At 41.6% G+C, this 25,491-nt stretch overlaps 1 protein-coding gene across 10 annotated transcripts in view; it reads right to left on the reverse strand.

The window, feature by feature from the left end:
* JAK1 (Janus kinase 1) overlaps window positions 1-25,491 on the reverse strand; it is a 153,025-nt gene that overhangs the window by 118,763 nt on the left and 8,771 nt on the right. For 2 of the 10 annotated variants that reach the window (XM_061633330.1, XM_061633324.1), the window contains exons 1-4: window positions 24,451-24,584; window positions 23,787-23,920; window positions 14,687-14,765; window positions 13,569-13,633 (exon numbers count right to left, since the gene is read on the reverse strand). The gene's annotated coding sequence lies outside the window, so the exon portion shown is untranslated. Of the gene's footprint in view, window positions 1-611; window positions 685-1,075; window positions 1,165-13,568; window positions 13,634-14,686; window positions 14,766-20,239; window positions 20,383-23,786; window positions 23,921-24,450; window positions 24,585-24,626; window positions 24,744-25,491 lie in introns of those variants that run through there. The other 8 variants (XM_061633334.1, XM_061633333.1, XM_061633329.1 and 5 more) reach the window with 7 other exon arrangements.

Consider the following 25,491-nt stretch of genomic DNA (forward strand, 5'->3'; position numbering starts at 1 on the left):
TTAATTTACAATCAGAGAAATGTTTTTGTTTGAATTGTATGCTTCAAGCAACTGTGGTTGATTCTTAATATATTATGCTTAATGACATCACTCAGGCTTGCCCCTATGACATCACTAGGGCCCACCCCCAAAATCTCAGGGTTTGGAATGCTTCTGAAATGGCAACCCTAGCTGGTCCTGATGTGTTCTAGCAGAAATAAAGCTGTACTAATAGACCCAAATATAGTTTGACTCCAGATAGAATCAGCATTACCTTTCTGACAGCAGAATTTCTGTGCCTTTAAGAGCAGCTGGTATAGCACAGTGGGGAGGAAAGCCTGGCTGGGAGTCCAAAATCTGTGAGTTCAAATCCCCACTCATGTCTCCTGGGTGTAAAGGGCCAGCTAAAGATCACCCCCACAGTGAGTGGCTCAGGGGTTACTTCCCCTGCCACCTGTGCAGCTGTGGGCAAGCTGCATAGTCCCAAGCAGTCCAGTTGCCCCCCAGCTGGCAGTTGCGGACAAGGAAGGGGCTGGCTTGTGCAGCTGTGGCAAGCTGAGCAGGCCTTAGCCAGCTGGGGAGGTCTAACCTCAGAGGGAGGCAATGGTAAACCCCCTCTGAATACCGCTTACCATGAAATACCTATTCATAGGGTAGCCATAAGTTGGGGTCGACTTGAAGGCAGTCCATTTCCATTTTCAAGAGCTGCATGAAAGGAAAAGCTTCACCCAATTAAATTGTGACGGCTGAGAAAAGCTATACCTGATAAATGCATTTATTTCAAAATGTATATCCTGCCTTTCTGCACATAAGCACACTCAAGGCAGTGGAAAAATATAGATTAAAACAATACAATACTAAATCAACCAAAAATACAGATGTAGAACAGTTTTCTGTAACAATAAAAACATTATTTAGAAAGCCTCAATTTAAAAATGCCAACTGGAACAAACATTTTCACCATGGAGCTTGCCCACACCAGAGTTTACTGTGTGTTTGCAGCTGTTTCCATTCCCATTTAATTTGCAGAGTCCACATAATGTTACCCTCAAACAACACCAACCTCAACAAGTTTCCCGTGTAAATTCTGTTTTACCTGATATGAGATAATCTGATAAATTGGGGAAAATCAGGCTCCAAACTGCTTCAGTCCGCCAACTGCGCCCATTTCTGGAGATTTCTGATCTAACGAAAGTAACGCATGCCTTGGTTACATCCCGGTGGGATTATTGCAATGCGCTCTATACAGGACTTCCCTTGAGAACAGCCCGTCAGCTTAAATTGGTTCAAAGGGCAGTTGCCAGAATGCTAACAGGAGCTGACCTACGAGCCCATACAACCCCACTCTTACAACAGCTACACTGGCTACCAATCTGCTACCGGGCTCACTTCAAGGTACTAGTTTTAACTTTTAAAGCCTTACACGGCTTGGGCCCTCTTTATCTGTCGAATCGTATTTCCTTTTATGAACCCTCTCGGCTCCTGAGATCCTCTGCGGACCCTGGTCTTATGATCCCTCCATTCTCCCAAATCCATCAGATGGGTACTAGAAACAAAGCTTTTTCGGTGGTTGCCCCTACACTTTGGAATGCCCTACCGATGGAGGTACGCTTCTCCTCCTGTCTTGCAGTTTTTCGCCGCCAGGTCAAAATGTTTTTATTTTGTCACGCTTTTAATTGTAATGTTTAGATTGTTTTAGAAATTTTAATTTGTTGTTGTACTAATTATATAACTATGTTTTTATGATGTTATTTTAATTGTATGTATATACGGTAGTTTCTGTTCGCCGCTCTGAATTCTTCTGAAATAGAGTGGGTTATAAATATATTAAATAAATAAATAAATAAATTCAGTCAGGGTCACAAAGATTTGCTTCAATGTTCTGGATGAGTGGATTGTCACTTTCTGCTATGCCCCTTTCCATGCCCACTACATCCTCCATGCATTCATTTCTTTTCCAGCAGTGCTCGTAACTATTTCAAGCGCACTCCTGAAGGGAGGAGCATAGCCTTATTTTTTCTCACACATTTGCACAAAACTAGGAAACTGCACAAGCAAACCACCTTAAACCATGTTAAAAAACAGATATTGTGCAGCAATCTGAAAAGTGTGTCCTGAGAATTTAGTTGTTTCAATTTGTTTTCCAGCGGTGTTCCTAACTGAACAGAGGAGTGTAGTCGTGTATATATAAAAATTATTCTGATACCTCAGATTTGCACAAAACCAGAAAACTGCACAAGTAAAATTGCAATTGCCTGACTGTGTGCTTTTGTGCACTTCCTGGGTGGAATTTTTTTTAAAAAACATTGTGTGCCCAGCTACCTGCAGGAGTGCCCCGTCGATACTTAATTGGCATAACAGAATCAACAAATAAAAAAGGTATCACCTACTGGTATGAACAGGAAAGACCAAAGTTGCTCCTCATATACAAATTCCAATTTGCCGGTCTGGACTACTCTGGTATAGATCAAATGGGGGGAAAGTAGGTTAACAGCTAAATAATGCTCAAATGTGGACAAGCCCATGTGCTTAAAAGCAACCAGACACAGGAGACATATCTGCCTATTGTGAAGCTGTCAAAGGCACAGGAGCCTTGCTAGCAAAATGAAGGCAAAACTCTTTCCAGTCATACTGGAGTGAGGGAAATAGGAAGAACTCTTTTTATGGCAGCTAGAAGTCTTAATTCAGCACCGAAACAAGCTAACTTGTCTTGAGTTATTTACTCCACAGGATATGAAGCAGGAAGGAAGTGTTCAGCTGCTGAAAAAGAAAAAAAACATGCAATAGGGTATTTCTATGGCTGCATAAATGATTGTAAATTGATTTTTGGTTTATTGTGTATACTTAAAGGTGCTGTACAGAAGTGGCCTGTCTTCTATGAAGAAGATGGTTTGTAATATTAGATGTTCAGAGTCTTTTCAATCCAGAAAGGGATTTTTGTCACACATTCATAGTTCCTTTTGTCTCTCTTGATGGGACAAGAACCAGAAGTAAGCATGCAACTTCAGCCAAGAACACTTGGCTGAGTCACTTTTGTGTGATGTATATTTTACAACAGAAATCAACAGACAAATCCACCCAAAGCAGCAACTAACTGCACTATGGATCAAAGTCCAGATCTAAATCTTGGTTTTGCTTTAATAAAACCACCTAAAATAGACAGTAATTTCAGTTACTGGAAGCTACTGCCTTCATGCAACAGAAAGAGAGGGGAGTAACATTTTATGTCAAAAGTGCATACACCTGAACAGAAATCAAGAGACTGAGTGCTGTAGCCTGTGGACAGTTGCTGGATAAAAATAAATAGAGCAAGAAATAAAACAACATTGTGGTCAGAGTCTACTACTACACACTGCCACACCAAAGAGAGGATGTGGATAAAGTCTTCCTGAAACAAATTACAGATGTTTCAGCGAAGCAAGTTAGAAGTAACGGGGGGCTTCAACTGCCCTGATGTTTTGTTGGTAGACAAACTCTGCTAAGCATGGAATCTCTCAACACATTCCTCATATGCACTACAGAACAACATCCTCTTGCAGAAGCAGGAGGAAGGATGAGGAGATCTGATTTTAATAAGGTCCGAGAAATGCTAAGTAAGATTCCATGGCTAGATATACTAACAGGGAAAGGAGCCTGAGATGGGCAGGAGTTCCTAAAACAGGTGTTACGAAAGGCACAATCCCAAACATTTCTGACAAAAAAAAAATGGGACACAGCTAAAAAAAAGCCAATGTGGCTGCAGCCTACAATAGAAAAGGCCAAGTATAAGAAATGGTAGGAGTACAGATGAGTAGCCTTAATATATATATATATATATATATATAGTAACGGTGTCATGGAATTTAAAGCTCAAAGCCAGCTGGGGAGAGAGAGAAAGGGCAACAAAAAGGGCCTTTTCAGGTATATTTAAAGGAAGCGGAAGAAAATTGTAAGGATGGTGAAATGTTAAGAGGTGATAAAGAGAAATCTGAAATGTTCAACTCTTATTTGGGCTCCTTTCTTCTGCCAAAAATGGAAATATGGGCAACATCGCAAAAGTAACATGACTGATGAGGAATCAGGATTGCAGCTCAGGATTGATATGATCAGGAAATACCTATCTTAAATGAGTCAGGACCAGATGAATTGCATCCCAGGGCACTAAAGGAAGTTGCTGGTATACTCTCGGTATCTTTGTCTATAATCACTGAGAAATTCTGGAGAATGGGTGAGGTGCCATAGGACCAGAAATTGACAAAAGTCCTGATCTTCCACACACACACACACACAAAAGGTGTATGTGGTGGTGGGGAGAAGGATTTAGAAAACTATAGCCTAGTCAGTCTGACTTTGATACCAAGAATGATACCATAACTGATCATAAAGGATCATAAACAGGTTGGCCTCTGTGAAAACAGGATGCTGGACTAGATGGATCATTGACCTAATCCAGCAGGCTTTTCATATGTTCTTATGAGTCAGTTTGTAAGCAGTGATTGGTAGAAGCAGTATTTGTCAAGAATATTATTGGGTTACTAAATAAGTGGACTGTGGGAATGCTGTGAATGTAATTTGACAAAGATCCCCATGATATTTTGGTTAGTAAGCTAGTGAAATGCAGGTTATATGATTCCATTGGGTGGAATGGCTGGTTGGAAAATGATACTGAAATATACAGATGAAAAGGATCTTGAGAGTGTAGTGAATCACAAGCTGAAAATGAGCAGTAACATGATGAAGCTGGCAAAAAAGAAAGAAAAGCTAATTCAATTTTAGACTGCATTAATAGAACATTCCCAAATCATGTCAATAAGTTCCGCTTCCACAGTAGCAAAACTTCATCTGGAGTACTGTGTCCAGTTCTGGGCACCATACTTAAAGGATACAGATAATTTGGAACAGTTCAGAAGATGGCAACAAAGATGGCTGGGAATACGGGAAATAAGTTCTGTAAGGAAAGGTTGAATGAAATGGGTATTTATTAAATGTATATCCTGCCCTTCCTACCAGAAGCCTGTGGAAGAGAAGACTAAAGGGGAGGGGGACATGACAGCACTCTGAAGAGCTCTCAGAGAGAAAAGGGCAAAGACTTGTTCTCTGCTGCCCAGGAGGACAGGACTGTTACAGGTGAATAGATTTTGGTTGAACATTAGAAGAAACGTAAGGGTATTTGAAATGGAACCATTGGGTGTCTATGGGATGGTGGTGAGTGAGTTGACTCTCCAACAGATCCTGGGTAGCCAATTATTGGGGCTGATCTAGCTCTGGGTTCCCTACATTGAGCAGAGGGTCAGGCTAAACAGCCTACAAATCCACTCCAACTTTGTGATTCTCTGATCCTGCTTGAAAACTTTCTGGAAGCCTATGTCTGTCCATTCAGTAGGCCTAGATCTTATTTTCTTCCCGTGCAAAGATAATTAAGTATCTTATGCTCCCAAGGCTCTATTGAAATCAATGGAATGGTAGTACACCTTTAAGCATGTGAGTCCTATTGATCTCATCAGATAACTTTTCTGCTGTGGAGATCAGCATTGGACCAGTCATAAAATATAACTTTGAAAGCTCCCTCCCTTGTTACACTGACCCATTTTAATTAATACTTAGCATCTCTTTTTTCCATAACTTTATTATCCCTCCTCTCTCCATATAAATGACCAAACTTAAAAGACCTTTTAGAATAGTTAGCAGATATTCTGCAGGTGTGTGTTCTTCTTTGACTGTAGCAATATGGTGAGAAAAGGTGTACCTAAGAGAATCCTCTTCCTGTATAATGCTAAGCCACTCGTGAAAGATGTGGCATTTACTCACATGCTATTGCTAGCCTGTGTGTGTGTTTCTGGCTTGGCTGGCTATTTAAGCATGTGTCCACTGCCCCATCTCTCATTTTGTGTTCTGGGACTTGCCCAGCTATCCTAGCTTGATGCCAGTTGCTGAAGGGCTGAGCATGATTTTTTTCCTTTTTGGCTTGCCTTTAAATTGGCTTCTACAGGCAATCCTCCCCCCCCCCGCTACTCTGTACTGCATGATGGGGGGGGAGTAAGGACATAGGTGGTGGGTGTCGCTAAAAAGGTTCATTTGGTCACACTGTGGGAGGTGGAAGGGTTGTAAGCTGAGCAGGTGAGCACCCTTAAATATTTTTGGAGGTGAGGGGTGTATCCAGAGGCCAGCCCCTCTAGGCTGTGCAGGCTTAGGGGCAAGAAACAGAACACATTTGGGGCCACCCACCAGGAGTTGTGTGGCCCTGGGCTAGGAGTGGGGTTGGGAAGTCTCCTTACTCAGGGCTCAGGTAAGGAATTATGATGAAATCGTGCACTTGCCCTGGGCAGGGTGGCTTGTCCAAGTCAGGTTGAGTTATGGTTGCTCCCATGTTTGGCTACGCTCTGCTCAGATCTGTAATGAATAAAATGTGGCCTAATTCAACCCCACATACTTCCTTCTTGTCTCTTCTTTACCTACAATAGCTACAAAAGGAACGGGTACTCTCTCGAAGTATAGTCCTTGTAAGTCCACCCATGCTATCTACAGTATCTGTCTATTTATTCTTAATGTCCTCCCTCTCTTCCTCATCAGCATCTAAGGCAGCTAACAACACTCCTTAAAGCCATATATAATTATACCGAAAACAATAAAAATTACAACAAATTCATGCCAGCTTTTAAAAGCAGCAGCAAATAATATATATACTTTCTCAGCAGGAGCAACTGGTGAAATAACAACTCTTAAGGCAGTGTCTAAACTCCACCAATGTGGGAAACAACTGAATATCAGTTGGAAGTTCCGGAAATATTGCACTCAGGTGCTGCTTGTGGGCTTCCCATAGGCATCTGGTTGGCCACTGTGAGAACAGGATGCTGGACTAGACAGGCCTGATGCAGTAATAATAATAATAATAAATTTTATTTCTAGGCCGCCTATCTGGCCGCACAAGCGGCCACTCTAGGCGGCGTACAAGATAAAGTAAAATACAACATACAAACTACATAAAAACCCAAGAACTACAATATAAAACTAAACCGAACCCACCCATAGCTAAAACCAATGGCACCCAAAAGAAAAAGAAAAAAAAAGCAGCAAAACAAAAACAAAACAAAAGACAACAACCCAGGCCACCTCAGCCAGCCGGCTTATGTATCCCTCCAAAGAGGGACAGGTGATGGAAATTAGTCACAGCTGGCTGGGTACCTGGGACCTGGTCCTGCAGGAGGCACGTCTGCCAGGCAGCAGTCCCACTGGGAAGGGTGGTGGAGGTGGTGTTCCAACAGCAGCAGCAACAGCAGGCTCTCCTTCCCTGGGTGGCGATGTTCTCCTTCTTCCTGCAGGCACTGGGTCTTATGGCTCTTATGTTCTTATAATCAAGGAGCTGCCACTGAGACCCTACACCAAACCACTATCTGATGGGCGTCACTTGTTGGCAGCACCACTAGTCAAAGAACTAACCAGAATAGCTATTGTTTCAAATAAATCCATTCATTACAGGTTCAAATATGCATTTTAAAACTAGATTGCAAATGGTTTTATCCCCTATGAAGCAGTGCTCATGGCTGATTCAGGCAAATTTAGGGTGATTTGCCCAAGCAATTTTTTTCTTTTCAGTGATCTTTATAAAATGTGCACCAAATTGATATGCTGTAATTTGTTTTCAATCCTCAGCTGTGCATGGAATGAAGACTGTAGTCCAGGGGATGGGAACCTGTGTCTCTCCAAATATTGTGGGACCCTAATTCCTATCAGCCCCAGTCAACACAGCTAACAGTCAGGGATCATGGAAGCTGGGAGTTCAGCAACATCTGGAGTCTACCAGGTTCCCCCCCCCTTCTGAAGCTGTATAGCTCTGGAGCCAAGCTGAAGTTAAGCATTCTTGAGATTTCTCCCTGTACAGAAAACATAGGTTTATAAATTTTGCCAAACCTCAAAATCAAGACACTTTGGCACCCTCTAGTGTTAAGTTTTCAACACTGTCGCTTCAGAAACAAACAAGGCACTTTAAAGGGCTGCTTCCAACATTGCTTCAATTTTAGAAAGTTTAAGAGCAGTTTCAGATCTTCTAACAAATGCTGAAGGGAATGCGAGCAAGCAGTACTTGCTGTTTTCATACTTATTCTTCAGTGTTCAAAAGGGAGTTTAGACATGTAGGACGCACAAACTATATTTCACTCAACCAACAGCAACAGAACATAATTATCCCCAAAGGCAAGATACGCATGTTTTGTTTTCAAAGAGAAGCAGCAACAGGAAGCACAGTGCATTAAACGCTTCCTGCTTCAGTGGCTGCTTTATTGCCCAAATTGGGCACTTTTCAAAGTTATTCATCAGGAACTGCTTACCAAGCAAAGCTCCCCACACCTTCTTTGAAGTTCATACTGCTCAAAGAATTTGGCAGTGGAACCCACATCTGTAAATTGGTTCTCAATGCCCATATCCTTTAATACTGTAACAGTCAACATTTCTGACCATTATTAATATTATGAAGTCACCTTCTGACTTCTTCCATACACCTATTTTCAAAACTCAAGTAAGGGAATTTAATACAATGTGCATTCTACATGCATCACAAGACAAATATACTTGTTGCTTGCTTGCTATTATAGAATGGCTTTGGGTTGTCTTGCTGTGTGAACACACTTGCTCCTTGATCAATTGAGTAGCTACTCAATTTTCTGAAAATGGATGCTACGTCTATCAGGTGAGGGTGAACAGTAAGTGACAAATAGCTTGAGACCAATAAGGGACTTTTTACTGTTTAATTGTGAACCAAAACCAAAGCCATGCAGAGTGTTTTTAAGACTTAAACGAGCCATAAAACACACAATGTTAGATTAGTCTTCCACAACCTGGTACTCTCCACATACTACAACTCCTTGACTATTTGCCATTTTGGATGGATCTGATGGGAATTGGAGTCCAATAACCTCTGGAGGGCCTCTGGAGGCCCACAGGTTCCCCATTCCAGCCTTAGACACTTACGAAACATTCAACTTTTTCCTGATGCTACTGCTCTGTGATGCAACCCCCACCTGTAATAACATTGTCCCTTCTATGCAACTCTTGACTTCTCAGCACTGGGTAGTACTTGACAGGTTATGTGTACATGGACTAGAGTTTACATAGTAATTCATTGTATAGCTTAAAACTTCCATGTAATAATTGGAAACCTCTCTGAAACCTCCCAAATCTGAGGCTTACTTATTTAGTTAACAGAGTTTGTATATCACTTAATCACAAAAACCTCTAAGCAGTTTACATAAAATATGGATTAAAATTATTGATAAAAGTCAGATGTGAGGCTAATGACCAAAATGCCACAGTCTTGATCTTTGGTTTTCTGTTGTATTTGCAAGCCAGGTACAATACACACATAAAAAATGTCAGAGATAGAAATGACTTTTAGGGAGTTATTCCCACTTCTTTTGTCCTACCTTGAGATGTAAAGCTCTGGCAGACTGCAGCAACCCTAAGCACTGAACTTTTCACAAGTGATGCTTAAATCAAAGAGAGATTTATTTATTTATTTAGCTCCCTCTCTGCTGGAAGGAGGCCAGCTAAGCTGCATATCAGTGACAAGTTTTTTTGATCATCCCACACCATTAGTGAAAATTGTCTAGGTTCTTTAAAATCAGACCTCCTTCAACATCCATGAACAATATGCTTAATTAGAAATATAAAAGATCAATATATGGGATTGTTAATAATAACCAATGTTGTCTGAATCATTTACCTACTCAACTAAATAAGCTTAGGCTGCATCTGAAAACACTTATCCTACAAAATGGAACTTCCAAGTAAGCTTTTATAGGATTGCACCACCAGCAGCAGCAGCATATCCAACAGCTGGTGTGGATATAATGGCATCAACAGCTAATTGCTTTATCATGGTTTTCACTTCCAGCATACGGGAGGGGAAGCAGGGCCCATTCCATTGGCTCAGCTGAGGCCAGCTCCATTTGGCTCCTCCCTTCCCTGAACAGTGTCCCTTAAATCTGGTCATCATAATAATTTTGTAATTTCAAGGACTGGTGCCCACATGCTTGCTTAAAAAAAATAATCCAGCATTTTCCTCCCCATACCTTACTCCTTTTTCCTATTATGGCATGTCTTTCAAATTATAAGCCTGTAGGGAGAAACAATCTTCTGTGTTACTGACCTAATGTAAGCCACTCTGGGAACTTGGAGAATGTAGAATTGCTTAAAATAGTCAGGATCAGGTCATGTAATCCTACTTTCCCTTCCCCTTGCTCAGAAGCACAAATTCCTTCAACCAGGTTTAACCATGACTAACAAATTAAATTGGCGGCAAAAGCAAGTAAGGTCTCCTGCTTAATTTAGGATCTGAAACTAGCGTTAAACTAAGGTTTCACATCCTGTGTTAAGTAGAATCTAAGGCAGTCCTACACATGGTTAATGTTACTGCTGACTTAATAGCTAACCATGCTTAAGTCAGTCAGAGGAAATTTATAGCTCTAGACAATTTTGCTGGGAAACATTATCTTATGCACCCTCCCCACAAACTATCCAACAGTGACTGCGCAACTGGTAACATTGTCTGAGTTTTCCAATGAAATATCTAGAGACCATATTGCTATTTTTATTTATTTCATTTGTATCCCATCTTTCCCCCAAGCAGCTCAAGGTGCGATACAAACATGGTCCTCCCCCCTCCCATCGTTACAACAGCCCTGTGAGGTTGGTCAGGCTAGGAGCCAATGACTGGCTCAAAGTCACCCAGTAAGTTTCATGGCCAAGTGGAGATTTGAACCCTTATCTCCCAGGTCCCAGTCCAACACTCTAACCACTACACCACACTGGCCCTTTGTTGTCACAACTTTCAAAAAGCAGCCATCATCTTTGAAAGACAATTTAAAATGTGTAATAGAACCACGCTGTAAGACACAGTTGCATTTTACTAGGGTCCTTAACCCTGTGCATAGATGAGGGGATTTCAGCAGATTCAGGTGGTTAAACCACTAACATCTTAAAAGTAAAAGTGCCTTACTGTTAAAAAGGTAACTGTGGACTTTCCAGGAGGATCCCTCCGCCTGTGCTGCCTCTGAGACGGGCTCCCATCTTGGATGAAACTTATCCAGTTTTAAATTCAGTCAGAAGGGTTTTTTCTGACTGGGGATGATTTCTTCCGGATAAGGAAGAAGCGTGAGATCTGCCACATAGTTTTGTTTTGATTGTTGGAGCCTGGAATTCGTCAGAATTGTCTGTCTTCCAGCAGTTCAGACAGAGCGAGGATTTTATGCTAGCTCAGCTGGATAAGTGACCCGTTTTTTTTTAACGGACTAGCAGGCAAACCTCCAGTCTACATTTATCATTTTCTTATCTATATAGCTAAAGAGATTTGTCAAAGTAACAGCAATTAAGATACCTCATCTAGGTTAAGACTTTCCTTCTTTATTTACGGAACTAAGGGGGAAGAAAATATAAATAGCTTATCTTTTTTTTTTTTAATTGCAAAAAGCTGACATGGAAAATTGTGTTTTAAAGATTACAACGGATGAGAGCTTTCTGATTGGGAGAGATAAGAAATCTTTTTGATTTACAAGATTTTTGTGTAATATATATAAGGGACTATTTTTTCTGATCTACTTTTTTTTTTGTTGTTGACGAATCTGCTCATTCTCTCTGCTACTAGTTATTTGAACGCTGTGAACTAAAAGCTGTTTTTGCACTTCTGGACATTTAAGAGATAAGGACCGTCTAGCGTGTGACGTTAGTTGGTTGGAAAGATTAACTCCTTTGTAACTGGGTAAAGAAATAAACTGCTCTTTGCTTGGGACATTGAAAATTGAAGGAGTTTTGTTCTTTTGGTTTTAAGAATGGCAATTAAGAAGATCATGGATGTACAAGAAGGGACTTTATTTCTAGACATGCTTCAGAAAATAATGGATGGGATTAACTCAATAAAACAAGAACTGAGAAATAATAGACAAGCGTGGAGAACTGAATTTCATGAAATGAGACAGGAGCTGAAAGAAACTCAGGATTCTATGAGAAAGGAGAATAAAGATAGATCTGGAAAACAAAAAAAGGATGAAAGAGAAATTAAAGGCAAGGTTCAATCTATGGAGATTGGCTTAAATATGGACATGAAAAAAGATTTGGATTTCCTGGTTGTGACGGATCCTGGAGAAAAATATTACAGTTTGGAATACAGCGCTGTCTCTGAAGGAATTGAAGAGATTGGAGATAAAGATATTATCGGTTCAAAAAAATTCCTGGACTGGAAGGATTTGATGGAACTTGAAATGGAGAAAGTTAATAGAATTAATCCCTGTTTTGTGTCAATGGAAAAACCTTCAAGAAATGTACTAGTGTATCATGTGGAAAAGAGGAGCAGAGATGCGGCTTTGAAACAATACTTCAGTGTTACGTTTGGATTTGATGGTAAGAAAATATCTGTGATGGAGGAAATTCCTATCAGACTTTTATTATATGACTATGACAGCAAGATTTTGGGTGCGTAAAGATGGAAGATGGACCCAATATGGATAATGACAGAAGAGCGATTTGAAACTACTGGACTCAGTAGATTTGATGAGTTGGATTAATTGTCATGTTTATTTAGAAAAAAAATTGATTGACATATATCTCAAGGATTGGAAACTTCTCTTTGACTTTTTGTGGAATATTAAAATGATATGATGTTAATGAGATTTGAAACCAACTAAGATAACCGCTGGAGGAAGGTGATTTTATAATCTATTAAGAGATAGGTTTGTTATATATTATAGATTTATAGCTGAACTATGACAAATCGGAAGTCAACATTTTTATATATATGTTTTTTTTTGTATTGTATTAGTTATTGATTTGTGTTGTTTTCTTTTTGTATTATTTTGGTTTTGAAAATTAGAATAAAAATTAATTGAAAAGAAAAAAAAGAAAAAAAAAAAGATAACTGTGCAGGTAAGTTAGATGTTCTTATTTCAGAGAGATCCATCCCAGCCAAGTATCTTCATACACATTTGTCAACTTTTACTTTAATGTCTATAACTTATAGAACCACCAAACAGTAAAAATGAGTTACAACAGAAAAGTGTATTTTTCGTTTCAAATTTTATTATGCCCTCAATCCATGAGCAGTATCTTTTCTTGAAGTGAAATTTTAAGCATCAGAAGTTTTTAACATGTGTTTTCCAGCTTTGGTACATGCTGGCTTTGGTTTTCATCAATACAATGCAGCCAGTTTTTCAGGACAGAATAAAGTCTTCTTTGATCTTTGCTTGTTGAGTTCCTGTGAAGCTAAGATGGCTGCCATCCTTCAGTTATCACAGTACTGTACCTTTAGTATAGACAGCATCAGCACAGTGATAACTGAGCCAGGGCAGCCTGTCGGTCATTGCCTATCCATATTCTTAGGAATAACTATACTTCCATTTACTGGATGCAGATGACTCCAAGTGTCAAAGGCTTCACATCTCCCCAGCTGCATGTTCAAAAAGATGAAGATCACAGTGAACATTGACGCTTGGCTCTTGAATGCTATAACAGGATTGTCACTGCTGAATCTGACTTATTTGGTAACTCATCCACCACGCTGCAGGCACTCTAGTTAATTGTTCATTGTATGACTAAATGTATTTTTATATAAACAACAACTTGCTTACTTAGCGTTTATTGATAAAATGGTAGCCACGTTGTTCTGGTGAGATTCACTGCGATCAAAAGGCACCTACCGATACAAAAGCAAAACATCACTGTGACTGAAGAGCCATTCACACAGAGGGACAAGATGGCCTGGTTTGTCTCTCACAGCTCTGCTGAAACCAGCTACAATGTTGGTCATGATGCAGTAATGTGCACTTAGATAAGTACACATGCTAGGCTTCATTATGTCACTTCTCTCAAGCAGCTTTTCACATGAAGCCATGATTTACACAATATAAAATTTAAAAAACCATTTTGGAACCCAGAATGGGTGGTTCCTGAAAGAAGATACATGAACCCCACCTTGCTTGCTCCACCACTTGCACACAGGTATGCCTGAGTTTTAATACTAGTTATGTTTTAACTAGTTATCAAATCATCAACCAATTGTACAGAGAAATTGCTATACTGAATTATTGCTAAAAAAAACCCCTTGCTGCTTCTTTTTTAAACACAAGAGGGCAATAAAGAGACAGAAAAACTTATTGGAAAAATACTTTTAACATTTTAAAAATAAATAACAAACAAATGTTACATAATAATAGACAGATATTTACACAATGGAATATGAAGCTCCATCTACCCAACTACTTGATCTTGGTTATTTGGGACCTGGAGTGATTTGTTACCCAAATTTTCTGAGTACCTCTCACACAGCCCCACGACAGTATAAAAGACAGACATGTAACACACCACAGCCCTTTTCCAGAGAACCTTGTGTGTATTAACATCTGTGCATGAGTTGCTAGATGTTAGGCATGAGGATTTCCTGTACTCCTCACCACGAAACAGATGGGTAATATATTCAGTTCAGACAGTGATCACCTGTTGGGGAAAAGAGGCAGTGCCTGGAATCAGTCCCCCACCCCCCCAAGGTCAGCACTGAATGCACACTTTCCAGGTGTTGGGTATGGGTTTTCTCCTCTTGTGCAGCACCCTTGGGTTTCTGCTGACCAGCATCTGGAAGAGCAGGTTGTACAAGGAAGGCAATTTCCAAGTACAGATTGTCCTTGCTGAAGCAGGATATATGTAAATATAATTGGCACTCAACATTTTATCCAAATCTCTTAACACAAACCTGTTACTTTCAGATATGATGCTGCCAAAAGGTGGAGAAGCTCAGTAATAGGATGGAGAGAGGCATTCTTACTTGAGACCTATAGGGGAAAAAATATTGCCATTGAGAGTAGGGTAGGGGAGTGAGACTAACATCTGAATGAGTCCACAGAAAGGTTTAATTCACAACACGGTACTCTGCTAATCAATTTCCTCAAGTGAAGAAATACAGGCTCTGAAACTGAACTGAGCTAGGCAATTGATTTCATCTTGCTTTCCCTGCTTCGTATTTTCTAGTACGCATATGTACTTGTCGTATATAAAGTACTGCTGTGAATAAATCATATTCTTGTTCCAGCAATACAACTAAAGGGAAGAAGTGAATGTCCTGAATCTTGCTATTTAAAGCCTTTTAGAATGGAATGGAAAACCTTATTGTTCATTTCATTGTTCTTTCAAAAGGAAAATCAAAGTGCAACTAACTCTATAGAACAAACTAAACAATAGGATCTGAAACTGTAAAGAGGCAAACCAAAACAACACAGTTTCTCCAGAAAACAGCTCGTGTGCATGTCCGCGCTATGTGCCTTCAAGTTGATTACGACTTATGGCAACCCTATTAATCAGTGGCCTCCAGTAGCATCTGTTATAAAATTTGAACAGGGTGGTTTACAAGTTCGGGAGAAAACAGCTACAGATGAAAAATTGTAAGAAGCCATAGCTGGGCTCAAAACTAAAACTTCTACAAAAGGAAGAAATCTTTCCATTCACGGATGGGACCAAGATCCAATGGAGAATCCCACCAGAGTAAGGGGGGCAGAGTACACTTATGCCATTTTCTCCTTCCCCAGCTCTCTGCACTACATCTCATGCTGATCTAGAGGGGGCCCCAACTCTCTGGGAACCGATTTTGAGGGGAGGCACAAGGGGCATCAGGGAAATGGAGAATCAGCAAGAGTCACCTTCTCCCCTTCCCGCATTATATAAAGAAGTGCAATTTCTTAAAAAAAATAATGTGACCATATTCATGCAAACGATTCTCTGGAAAAGGATATACTTTTGGAATGTAAGAACCTTCAAAAGATACTGACTTATCACTGAAAATTATATCTGAAAATCATAATATCAGATTATCGCTATCAAGTCATAGCTTAGAAATGGAACTCTGGCTTTTAAATTGGGTAGAAGACGGGTATGTGTGGCCCTCCAGGTGTTGTTGGACTCCAACTCCCATCAGCCTCAGTTAGGATGAGCAATGGTCAGGGCCGACTGGACTTGTAGTCCAACAACATCTGGAGGGCCACACATGCCCAATAGGGCAGTAAGGATTGGAAATGGGAGGCCCAGTATAAAAGTTTCATTCAGCCATGAAGCTCATTTTCAGCCAAAGAGGTGAGGTAATGTACCTCACAGCACAAATGTGCCAGCAATGTGGGATGTAACCTCTATATATGCTCCTAAGTTCTTTAGAGGGAGAACTATAGCTTTGGGCTACAGCTCACTGGTAGCACACGATATGCATTCAGAACCTGACTTGGTATAAGGCTGCTTCATGTGTTCTTATAAATGTGATAGTCAAACAGACACCAAGATGCTATTTGTACTTCAGTTTCAATGGAGTCATTCAGTTAAACTATGGATTAGTATTATGGGCTGAGCCTCAAGTCCACGCACTGCCCCCCCTTCCTCTGCCATTGCCATGAGAAGGAAACTTTCACGTTTGTTTTCAATTAACCACAGTTTATATTCTTATATTCGTATATCCCACCCTTCCTCCAATCTGGAGCTCAGGGCAGCTAACTACTAATAGTTAAACAATTATATAAAATAATTAGTGCTATCTCTACACCCTAAACTGTGATTTGCAAGGGTGAGGAACCTTTTCCACCCAAGTGATGCATTCCCTACTGGGCAAACTTCTGGGAGCCACATGCCAGTGGTGAACAGGGTTGGAGTCAAAAAGTGGGTCGGGCAACAAATGTGACTCTTACTTTCATGCAGAAGGCTCCATTCCAGCTATACAAGGTTTCTACACTCTCCCCTGCCCACATCCAGGCAAGCAAGAGGCATTATTACAGTTCAAGAACACATTCCAATCATGCAAACATGTTCAAGGAGGGCACAGAACAGAGTCTGTGAGAGATATGGCCAGGGAGAGGCTGCATAGGGAAACCTGGAAAGCTGCATTTAGCTCCCAGGCCTGAAATCCATCCAGCTTTCCTTGAAGTCTCTCCCCACGCCTAGTTTATTGAAACAAGCTGACTTCATAAACCACTATTTTAATTTGACTTAAGACAGGAGTCAGGAATCTCTGGCCCTCCAGATGTTGCTGAACCACACCTCCCACCAACCCCAGCCAGCAAAGGTTTCCCACTCCTGTGTTAAGGCTAACTACAGTTTGTCTGGATTTCAAAATAATCCTGAACTGTGGTTAGTTAAGCAAAGTGGAAAGGGGAAAAAAGGCTTCTGGCCATACCAGAGGGCAAAATGAAGCTCATGAGGCCAAGGCTCATTTATGTAATGCTAAACCACAGTTTAGCTTTACATCTGACTTTCTCTTGTAAGCTTTAAACACTTCTATTGTTAATGGTGCTTTTTAAAAAAGCTATTGAGATATAGGGAGCTGTCTTTATGCTTAGTCACATCACCAATCCATTTAGCTTAAGAGGTGCCTACTCTGACTAGTTTTGGCTCTCTAAATCTCATGCAAAAATGTTTCTACTCCTTACCTCCTGGGATCCTTTAAACTAGATGTGTCAGACATTTAATTTAGGGATGGGCTCATTCCTCCCTTCCTCTCAGGTTGCAGACCACATGTGTAAGTCACCAGGAGCACCTACATTTCTAGCCAAATCACTGGTTCCACACAATATTTTGATAAACAATTAAAAAGGGCTAATGTACAAGGCATGTATGCCAAAAACAAAACCATTTGCTCCCAATTAAACACAAGTGTTTGATTAGTGTTGATAACACTGCTATAGTTTTGATGAAGTATTAAAAAGTAAACCACAACAAATTGTTTAACCTGGGGTTTTTTTGCAATTTAATTTGAATTTCCAGTTTCTAAATCTTGATGCGAATCTTACTTCTTCCTTCATCTAAATTTCTTTGTCCCTCCCTAACGAAATTTAAATAACATCAGAAGAAGAGCCCTGCTAGATCAGATCAAACCATCAAGTCTAACAACCTGTTCTTAAGAGTGACCAACCAGATGCCCATGGGAAGCCCAAAGGCAGAACCTGAGCACGACAGCACTCTCCCCATTTGTGATTCTGAGCAACTGGCATGCACCTCTGGCTGAACTTTAAGCAACCTTATATTATCTTTTCACTTAGTAGTAATAAGTGACCAGGAACTGCAGGCTGGCAGAGGAGGAAACAGATTATTCCATTTCTTGGTCATTTGGTAGAAAGCAATTTTACTAGCCTGCTAAGAAGCTGGTAGCCCGCATTTCCATGCTACCAGCCTCTTAGCAGACTAGAAAATTGGTTTTGCAAACTATAAACTTTTGTGGTTCTATTTGAAAATGGAAATGGACTGCCTTCAAGTCGATCTTGACTTATGGCTACCCTATGAATAGGATGTTCATGGTAAGCGGTATTCAGAGGGGGTTTACCATTGCCTCCCTCTGAGGTTAGTCCTCCCCAGCTGGCTAGGGCCTGCTCAGCTTGCCACAGCTGCACAAGCCAGCCCCTTCCTTGTCCCCAATTGTCAACTGGGGGGCAACTGGGCTCTTTGGGACTATGCAGCTTGCCCACAGCTGCACAGGTGGCAGGGGACGTAATCCCTGAGCCAACTCACTGTGGGGTGATCTTTAGCTGGCCCTTTACACCCAGGAGACACGAGCGGGGATTTGAACTCACAGACTCTGGACTCCCAGCCAGGCTGTCCTCCCCACTGGGCTATACCAGCTCTTGTGGTACTATTTAGGAGGCTGATTTAAACTATACAGTGTACCATTGATAGTACCTATGGCTTTGGATAGATACTGGGTTTTTCATTGTATAACCTGTAACCACAATCAAAGTTCAGCTTATGGCTAATTTCCCCCCCTTTTCCCATAACACTCTGTTTGCTCAGCCTTCACACTACCCACCTTTTACATTTATTAGAAAGAGCTGCATCACAACCATGATTAGCAATAATATTTTTAATCAACATGACTGTTAAGTGCAATCCACTTTGAAACTTGTGTGCAAGGCCTATTGAAATTAGTGGAGTGTTTCAATGAGGTCTGAGCAGGAGAAGCTCCCAGGGGACTGTGCACACTGTATGTAATTACAACAAGAGCAGAACAAGAGCAGAACTCAGAAGTGCTGTAGGTGCTACAAAGAAGAAAATCTATATATTTGAAATTGATGAATTACTAAAGGAATGGAAATACAGGCATATCTACAGAGAAGCCATAGTGCTGAGAACCTAAGTGTCATTAAAGCCAATCAATTGCCCAATAACTTTAATGAGCCAGACTTCTGCACTATATTATCTTTCCAAGTTTTCTTTACTTGAATATTTTAAAGCACCAGCCTCCAAACCTTTTGGACTTAGGGCTCATCTTTAGGCCCACTCTTCAACAATGGGTCCATTTTTATTTATTTTTAACTTATATAGTGTTTTTAATTTATTATTATCTGTCTATGTGGCTCTATTTATTTAGAACCACCTTTTTCTCATTTTCTTTCCCCCATTCTCTCCCTAGAGGATGGTTACTGGAGAAACCCATTGTAGGTAAGGCTGTGCCCCAGCTGTGGCTTACATTCTATCAGATGAAGACCAATGTGGCATAGGCCAGTCCAAGCCATGCATTCATAGAACTGCAGCCTTAAAATGACTGTTGCCTATGTCTTGAGAGGAAATGAACACTGACAGTCCACACAAATCATACGAACAACATAAATAAAATCTCAGCTGTGCCATCAATTGGCAAAAGGCTTCTTGTAGGTTTTCAATAGGGTTTGTTTGTGGCTGCCTTTTTTTAGTCCATTCTTCTTTTGCCCTTCTACCAACCCTTTCTTTAGACATCTGTTGGTCAGGAGCCCTGCATATGACAGCAGAATCCTCACTCACCCTGAATGAAAACTTCTGCGGTCACAGACCCAAAATGCCATATTAGTTATGCATTAGCCGTGATTCACAGGCATGTAATCCTGTCTTTTTTTCTTTTTAACCTAGAAGCCCCATGGCCCAGTCAACTTCTTTCAAAAATCCTCAGACACAAAATCCCAAATAAAAGTAAGACCAGCAACATTCTAAACAGTCCCCTTGTATAAGGACCATGGAAGAGATCTTCTTGACATCATGGATGTATTCATCTTACAACTCCTATGCAGGGCAGAGAGATAAGGAATAGACTAAGGTTGCAATCCTAGCCCCACTTACCTGGAAGTAAGCACCATTGAATTCAATAGGACTTACAATGGAGTAGACCCACTTAGCATTGTGAGGTTAGTATCCTCACCTCTTCTCATTATCAAGTGAAAGGGAGATACATTTTGTTCACAGAGAAGTTTAAGATACATTCACTTTTGAAACTGTTATTAGTGCTTAAAAATAAGGGAAGGAGAAGTGCTACCTGTATTTATAGAAAGTAGCTGTCATGTCTGTTTTATACAGATGTGCTGTAGCTCCGCGGTAGAACATCTGTTTTACATGCAGGTTCAACCCTTTGCTTCTCCACGTAAGGCTGGGAAGGACTCCTGCCTGAAACCCTGGAGAGCTGCTGCCAGTCAGGGTAGACAATACTGAACTAGATGGACCGTTTGTCTGACCTGGTATAAGGCAGCTTCCTATGTTCTATCAAAATTCAGATATGCTGCAATCATGGAACCAAGGTCACAGACCTGGACCTTTGTCACTTATTGGCCAAAGAGAGCAAACATCCCTATATTTTGTTAAAATATAACCCTAGTCAGTCACCAAGAAGGAAATGGTTTATCTAGGTATTCTGTTTGCTCTTATCAACTTAGTCCTAGACAACTGCCCCATTTACTAATAAATTTAAATGATAAATGAACCAGCAAACAGCTTCGCTGTAATAAATGCCTGTTGCCCTTCTGCCTCCTGAGAACTGCCACCCCCGCTAACACCACCTCCTCTTTCTTGGCGGTGCCGATAATGATAATGTTGTTTCTGTTTAATTTAATTCTTGTATATTGTATTGTTTATATTGTACATTATTGTATTTTTATACCTGTGTTTATTTTTCTTGTAAGCCGCCTTGAGGGCCTTTGGCTGAAAGGCGGGGTATAAATAAACTAATAATAATAATAATAATAATAATAATAATAATAAAAAATGATAAAAGAAAAGATCCAACTAGGATCCAACTGCAGGTGGGACTTAAAAACAGATGGGGATGGTAGTATCTTCACTCCTTCCCATTATCAATTGGTGTATTGAGAACCTCCACTGAAGCCCTCACTCAGGAACTTCCTTTATCAGAGGTGTTTCAGCCAGCGACAGGGCATTTTCAGTAGTGGCACCCCAGTTACAGAACATCCTTCCTAGAGAAGTCCGCCTGGCAGCAACTTTACAATCATTTTTGTGCTAGGCAGAAACGTTTTTGTTTATCCTGGTATTTTAATCTGCAGGAAGTTATTTTTTTCAAGGCTTTTACTCAGTTTTGTTATTGCATCTTTTTATGATTATTTATTGTAAAGTGCTCTGAAATAAAAAAGATGTTGGGCAATATAAAATGTTTCAACTCACAGAATTGCAAGGGACCTTTGGAATCATCAAGTCCAGTCCCCTGTTCAATGCAAGATCCAACTATAGCATTCCTCACAAGATAGCTGCCCAGCCTTTGCTTATACATGGGAGCCCACCACCTCCAGAGGCAGCCTGTTCCACTGCCAAACAGCTCTTACCACTCCCAATCTTTAGCTGAGGTCTGTTTCCCTGCAATTTCTATCCAGCAGTTCTAGTCCTGAACTCTGGAGCAGCACAGAATAATAAATAAACAAATATTATAGGTGAGTGAGTAGGAAGACCTTGAAGCTAGGCTGGCGAGAAGCCAGTTGACATGTGATGCGAGTGCTCAGGAACAGCCAAACAAACTCCAACACAGAAAATAAATGAGGCCTTTCTCCAGTTCCCCCCTCTGAGGGAGGTTCAAAGGGTGGTGACAAGGGAGAGGACCTTTTCAGTGGTGGCTCCTCATCTATGAAATGCCCTCTCCAGTAAGGTCTGCCTGGCACTTTTACATATTTTTGTTGCCAAGACTCTTCCCCCGCCCCTCAGGCATACGACAGACTGAGATGATGTTGTGATGCCAAAGCTTTATGTAGCTGTATGGAGGTGGAGGTGGTTGTTTTATTGTTTTGTTTTTATGGTATGGTATATTTACTTTTGTTTTTAACAGTGTTGTAAGTTGCTTGGAGACCTTCGGGTAACAAGCGACTAATACATCAAATCAATCAATAGATAGATAGATAAGCAAACAAACAAGAGAAAGGAAAAATAAAGAGTAATAATAATAAATGCCCATTGGATTCTTGTGAGAATAGTTTCCTAGGGAGGGGCTATGTCCAAAGCTAGTAGGTATCATTAATTTTAAAGATTTCTAGGATGAAGGATATGAGGGTTTGAGCCTTGAAATAAAAACTCCCACGTGAGAGTTGGTGATAGTAACCACTCAGTGGGTGATGGAAAGGCACTCTGTTCACGCTCAGAGGCACTCTAGTCTTGCTATCAGGGCTTACATGGGTTGCTAGGAACTGAAAACAAGATGGGGGTTAAGGTTACAATCCTGTATGTTTAATAGGGGGTAAGCCCCAATGAACTCAATTAGATTTATTTCTGAACAAACATGACTAGGATCAGTCTGCATACCTTTGTTTTTATAAAAAGGCAAGTCTTCCAGGGCCAATGTAACACAGTAATACATCACTGGTTTGGGGCAGGAGATATACAAGTCTTGATAACTGCTCAGCCATGAAAACACTAGATGGCCTTGGGCAAGTCACTTTCTCCCTCTCAGATTATTGTTTATCACGATAAATATCGTATGCATGCATAAGTCGCTTACATTAGGCACAGCCTGGTAAACATTAAGGGGTCTAGTTGTGTAGATGAGGGAATTTTGGCTGATGCAACTTTCAACTTCTCCCTAAAGTACTGATGGAGTTAAGCTCCACCTTGCCAAATCCCTTTGTCAGAGAATACAAGATCGCTAAAGTTAGGGTTGTCAGCTGATAAGCAGGAGATTGTGCATGGCCCTTTGAAGCAACTGGAGCAACAAGCTATCAAGGATACAACCATGCTGCCCTTTCCATTCTGTCACCATTTCCTATCCTGGCTGCCTTAAAAAGCAGGAATTCATTTAGCCCTCCAGCAGGCAGATGAGAAAGGTGTGCAAAGGGGCTAGTGGCAGAGTAGGGCATGTGGTGCAGAACAGCACCTTCTTTCACTTTTAAAGGGACTGGAAACCCTCCCTATAATTGGAAAGATGACCTTCCCAAGCCCGCCCCCTTCCTAGACATTTTGGTGTAAAATCAAAGCCCTGCAATAAAACAAACAGAACAAAACACACTACGCTGAGTAACTGACCATCGGCTGCCCTTTCAGGGCATCTTCAGCCCAGTGCGATTTGCCTTGTGATGGAGGGCAGTCCTGGCCGTCCCTACCTTACCAGCTGAAAATACAAAGATTAACAATCAATGTGCTGGGCTGCCTTATACCAAATCAGGCCATTGGTCCATCCAGCTCAGTATTGTCTCCCCTGACTGGCAGGTGCTCTCCAGGGTTTCAGACAGGGGTCTCTCCAAGCCTTACTGGGAGATTGTGGGCTCGAACCTGGGACCTCCTCCATGCAAAGGGCCCTACAGCTGAGCTACAGCCCTTCCCCTGAATGAAAAGCAGGGAGGTTCCGTTTGCAATAGAGCAGGCCAGAGTCCTGGTATTTTAATCTGCTCGCTTGCCCTTGCCTCCCAGGAATCTCCAGCAGGGCAGGTTTGGAGTATCCTAACAGCAACGGGGACGCCGGTGAGCCAGGCGATAGCCGTCAGGCACTATATAAGGAGCGAGCCTCAAAACTGACCAGCGCGCCCACCAAGCAGCTTCCCAGCAGCTTGACAGCCTCCAACAGCCCCAGCCATAGCTCCTCCTTTTGGGATACTCACCCCAGCCAGCCTTGGAGACTCCTCCGTCTTCCTCTTCCTTCTACTTCCAAGGCTCCTCCCTCTGGATGTTTCATGTAAACAACATCGAGGCTATATTTACAATCACTTGACTAGAAGGGAGCAGCGCCAGGATTCTGAAGGGAAATAATAGTGCGCAACGTTTTAAAAGCCGTACAGGCACACACACGCCCTCCAGAGCAGAAGCCTCCCATTCTCAGCGTCCCCCGCCCCTCCACCACCTCCAAAATCACTACGCAGGAGATCTCCCTCCCCGATCAAACCTGCTTCATTATAAACATCCAGTCTGTAAAAGGGATCGGGCAGCGACGGAGCAGGTTAACCCAACCCTTCCCAGTTCTCATCTCCCCTTCCCTCGGAAAAACAAAACGGGGAAAAAACCCACAACGTTAACTCCCATCGCGAAAGTGCTCCTGCCATCGGAACGCACGATGGTTAGAGCACAGCAGCCAGCTGTTAGGACACAACGCTTGTAAACAAAACCCAGCGTCTCCAGCGGCGTGCCGCTACGGGTGATCGCATATGTTAAGAAAAAAAGGGGGGAAAGGAGGGGACCCAAATCGCACTCGCCACTCCTCCCCTTCGCCACCTCCACCCTCGAGAAACATCTCGGGCCCCCGGAAAAATACAATCACCAACAACCAACCTCAAGCTGGGCTTGCCAGGACTGCCTAAAGGTGAATGGAGACAGCGGGCGGCTCGCGAGTTGGGATGCCTGGTCGCAATGCTTGGGAATAAACATACACCCGCCCGTGAACGTTCAGTTCAGCCCAGCCTCCCCCCCCCCGCGCTCCTGCAAGCCACTGCCTTCTGCCCACCCACCTTTCCAGCCGCGTTTTCTATCCCCTTTTTTTCTTTGTTCTTAGCGATCTTTACATGATTATCTAATGACGCAGCAGACTCGGCACAACGTGACTGTCGCCATTTTTCTGTTTTTATTATATCTCTCACACGCTGCCATGTGATTTTTTTTTAAAAAAAGCACCACAGAGAGCGAACGATATACAAACTTCCGGGTCTCGTGACCAGAAAAGAGCAAAACAAAAAGGAGGGAGACAACTTCTGAGGAACGTGTACACAAAGTGTCTTGATCCTTTTATCCGAGCCAGAGTCTCAGGTGACAGAGCGGCAGCAAACGCGTTGCGCACTACTGCTGTCCTGCACAACTTATCAGCTGATGGTGAAAGTATCCTAATAACAGCATCACAGGCACGCATCCCTCGTTTATTATGATAGAGTCACTGACAGTTAAGATGGTATCAAAACAAAACTGGTTTTGCTTGATCGTTCGCACCCTGGAGGGCTTTCTGTAACTTGACATCTTGAAGAACCACTGAGACATTTAATTTTACCCCAAAATGTATTAAGGATTCTAAATGCCATCCCTTGGGTTTTGTTTGATTTAGAAAACGGCTGCTATTTCGAGTACAGTAATAAACACTCGCTGGTTGGCAGATGCTCTTTATTTGAAGATACCAAGACTATTGTGGCATTTTAGAGATAAAGGGCCACTTCACACACACATATATACACACACGGGGGTGGCACCTTCTCATTTGATTATCACTCTTTCATGCTCAGAGCTGAATGTGTGAATTAACTCCATTGAGAAAGCATTCAGATGCAGTGATAAGGTTATCTCAGTAGTTGCTTAATTTTTGATGCAAATCAACAACCAATGCTGCAG

This window comes from Rhineura floridana, chromosome 6 (assembly GCF_030035675.1).
Source record: "Rhineura floridana isolate rRhiFlo1 chromosome 6, rRhiFlo1.hap2, whole genome shotgun sequence".
NCBI classification, from domain to species: Eukaryota; Metazoa; Chordata; class Lepidosauria; order Squamata; family Rhineuridae; genus Rhineura; species Rhineura floridana.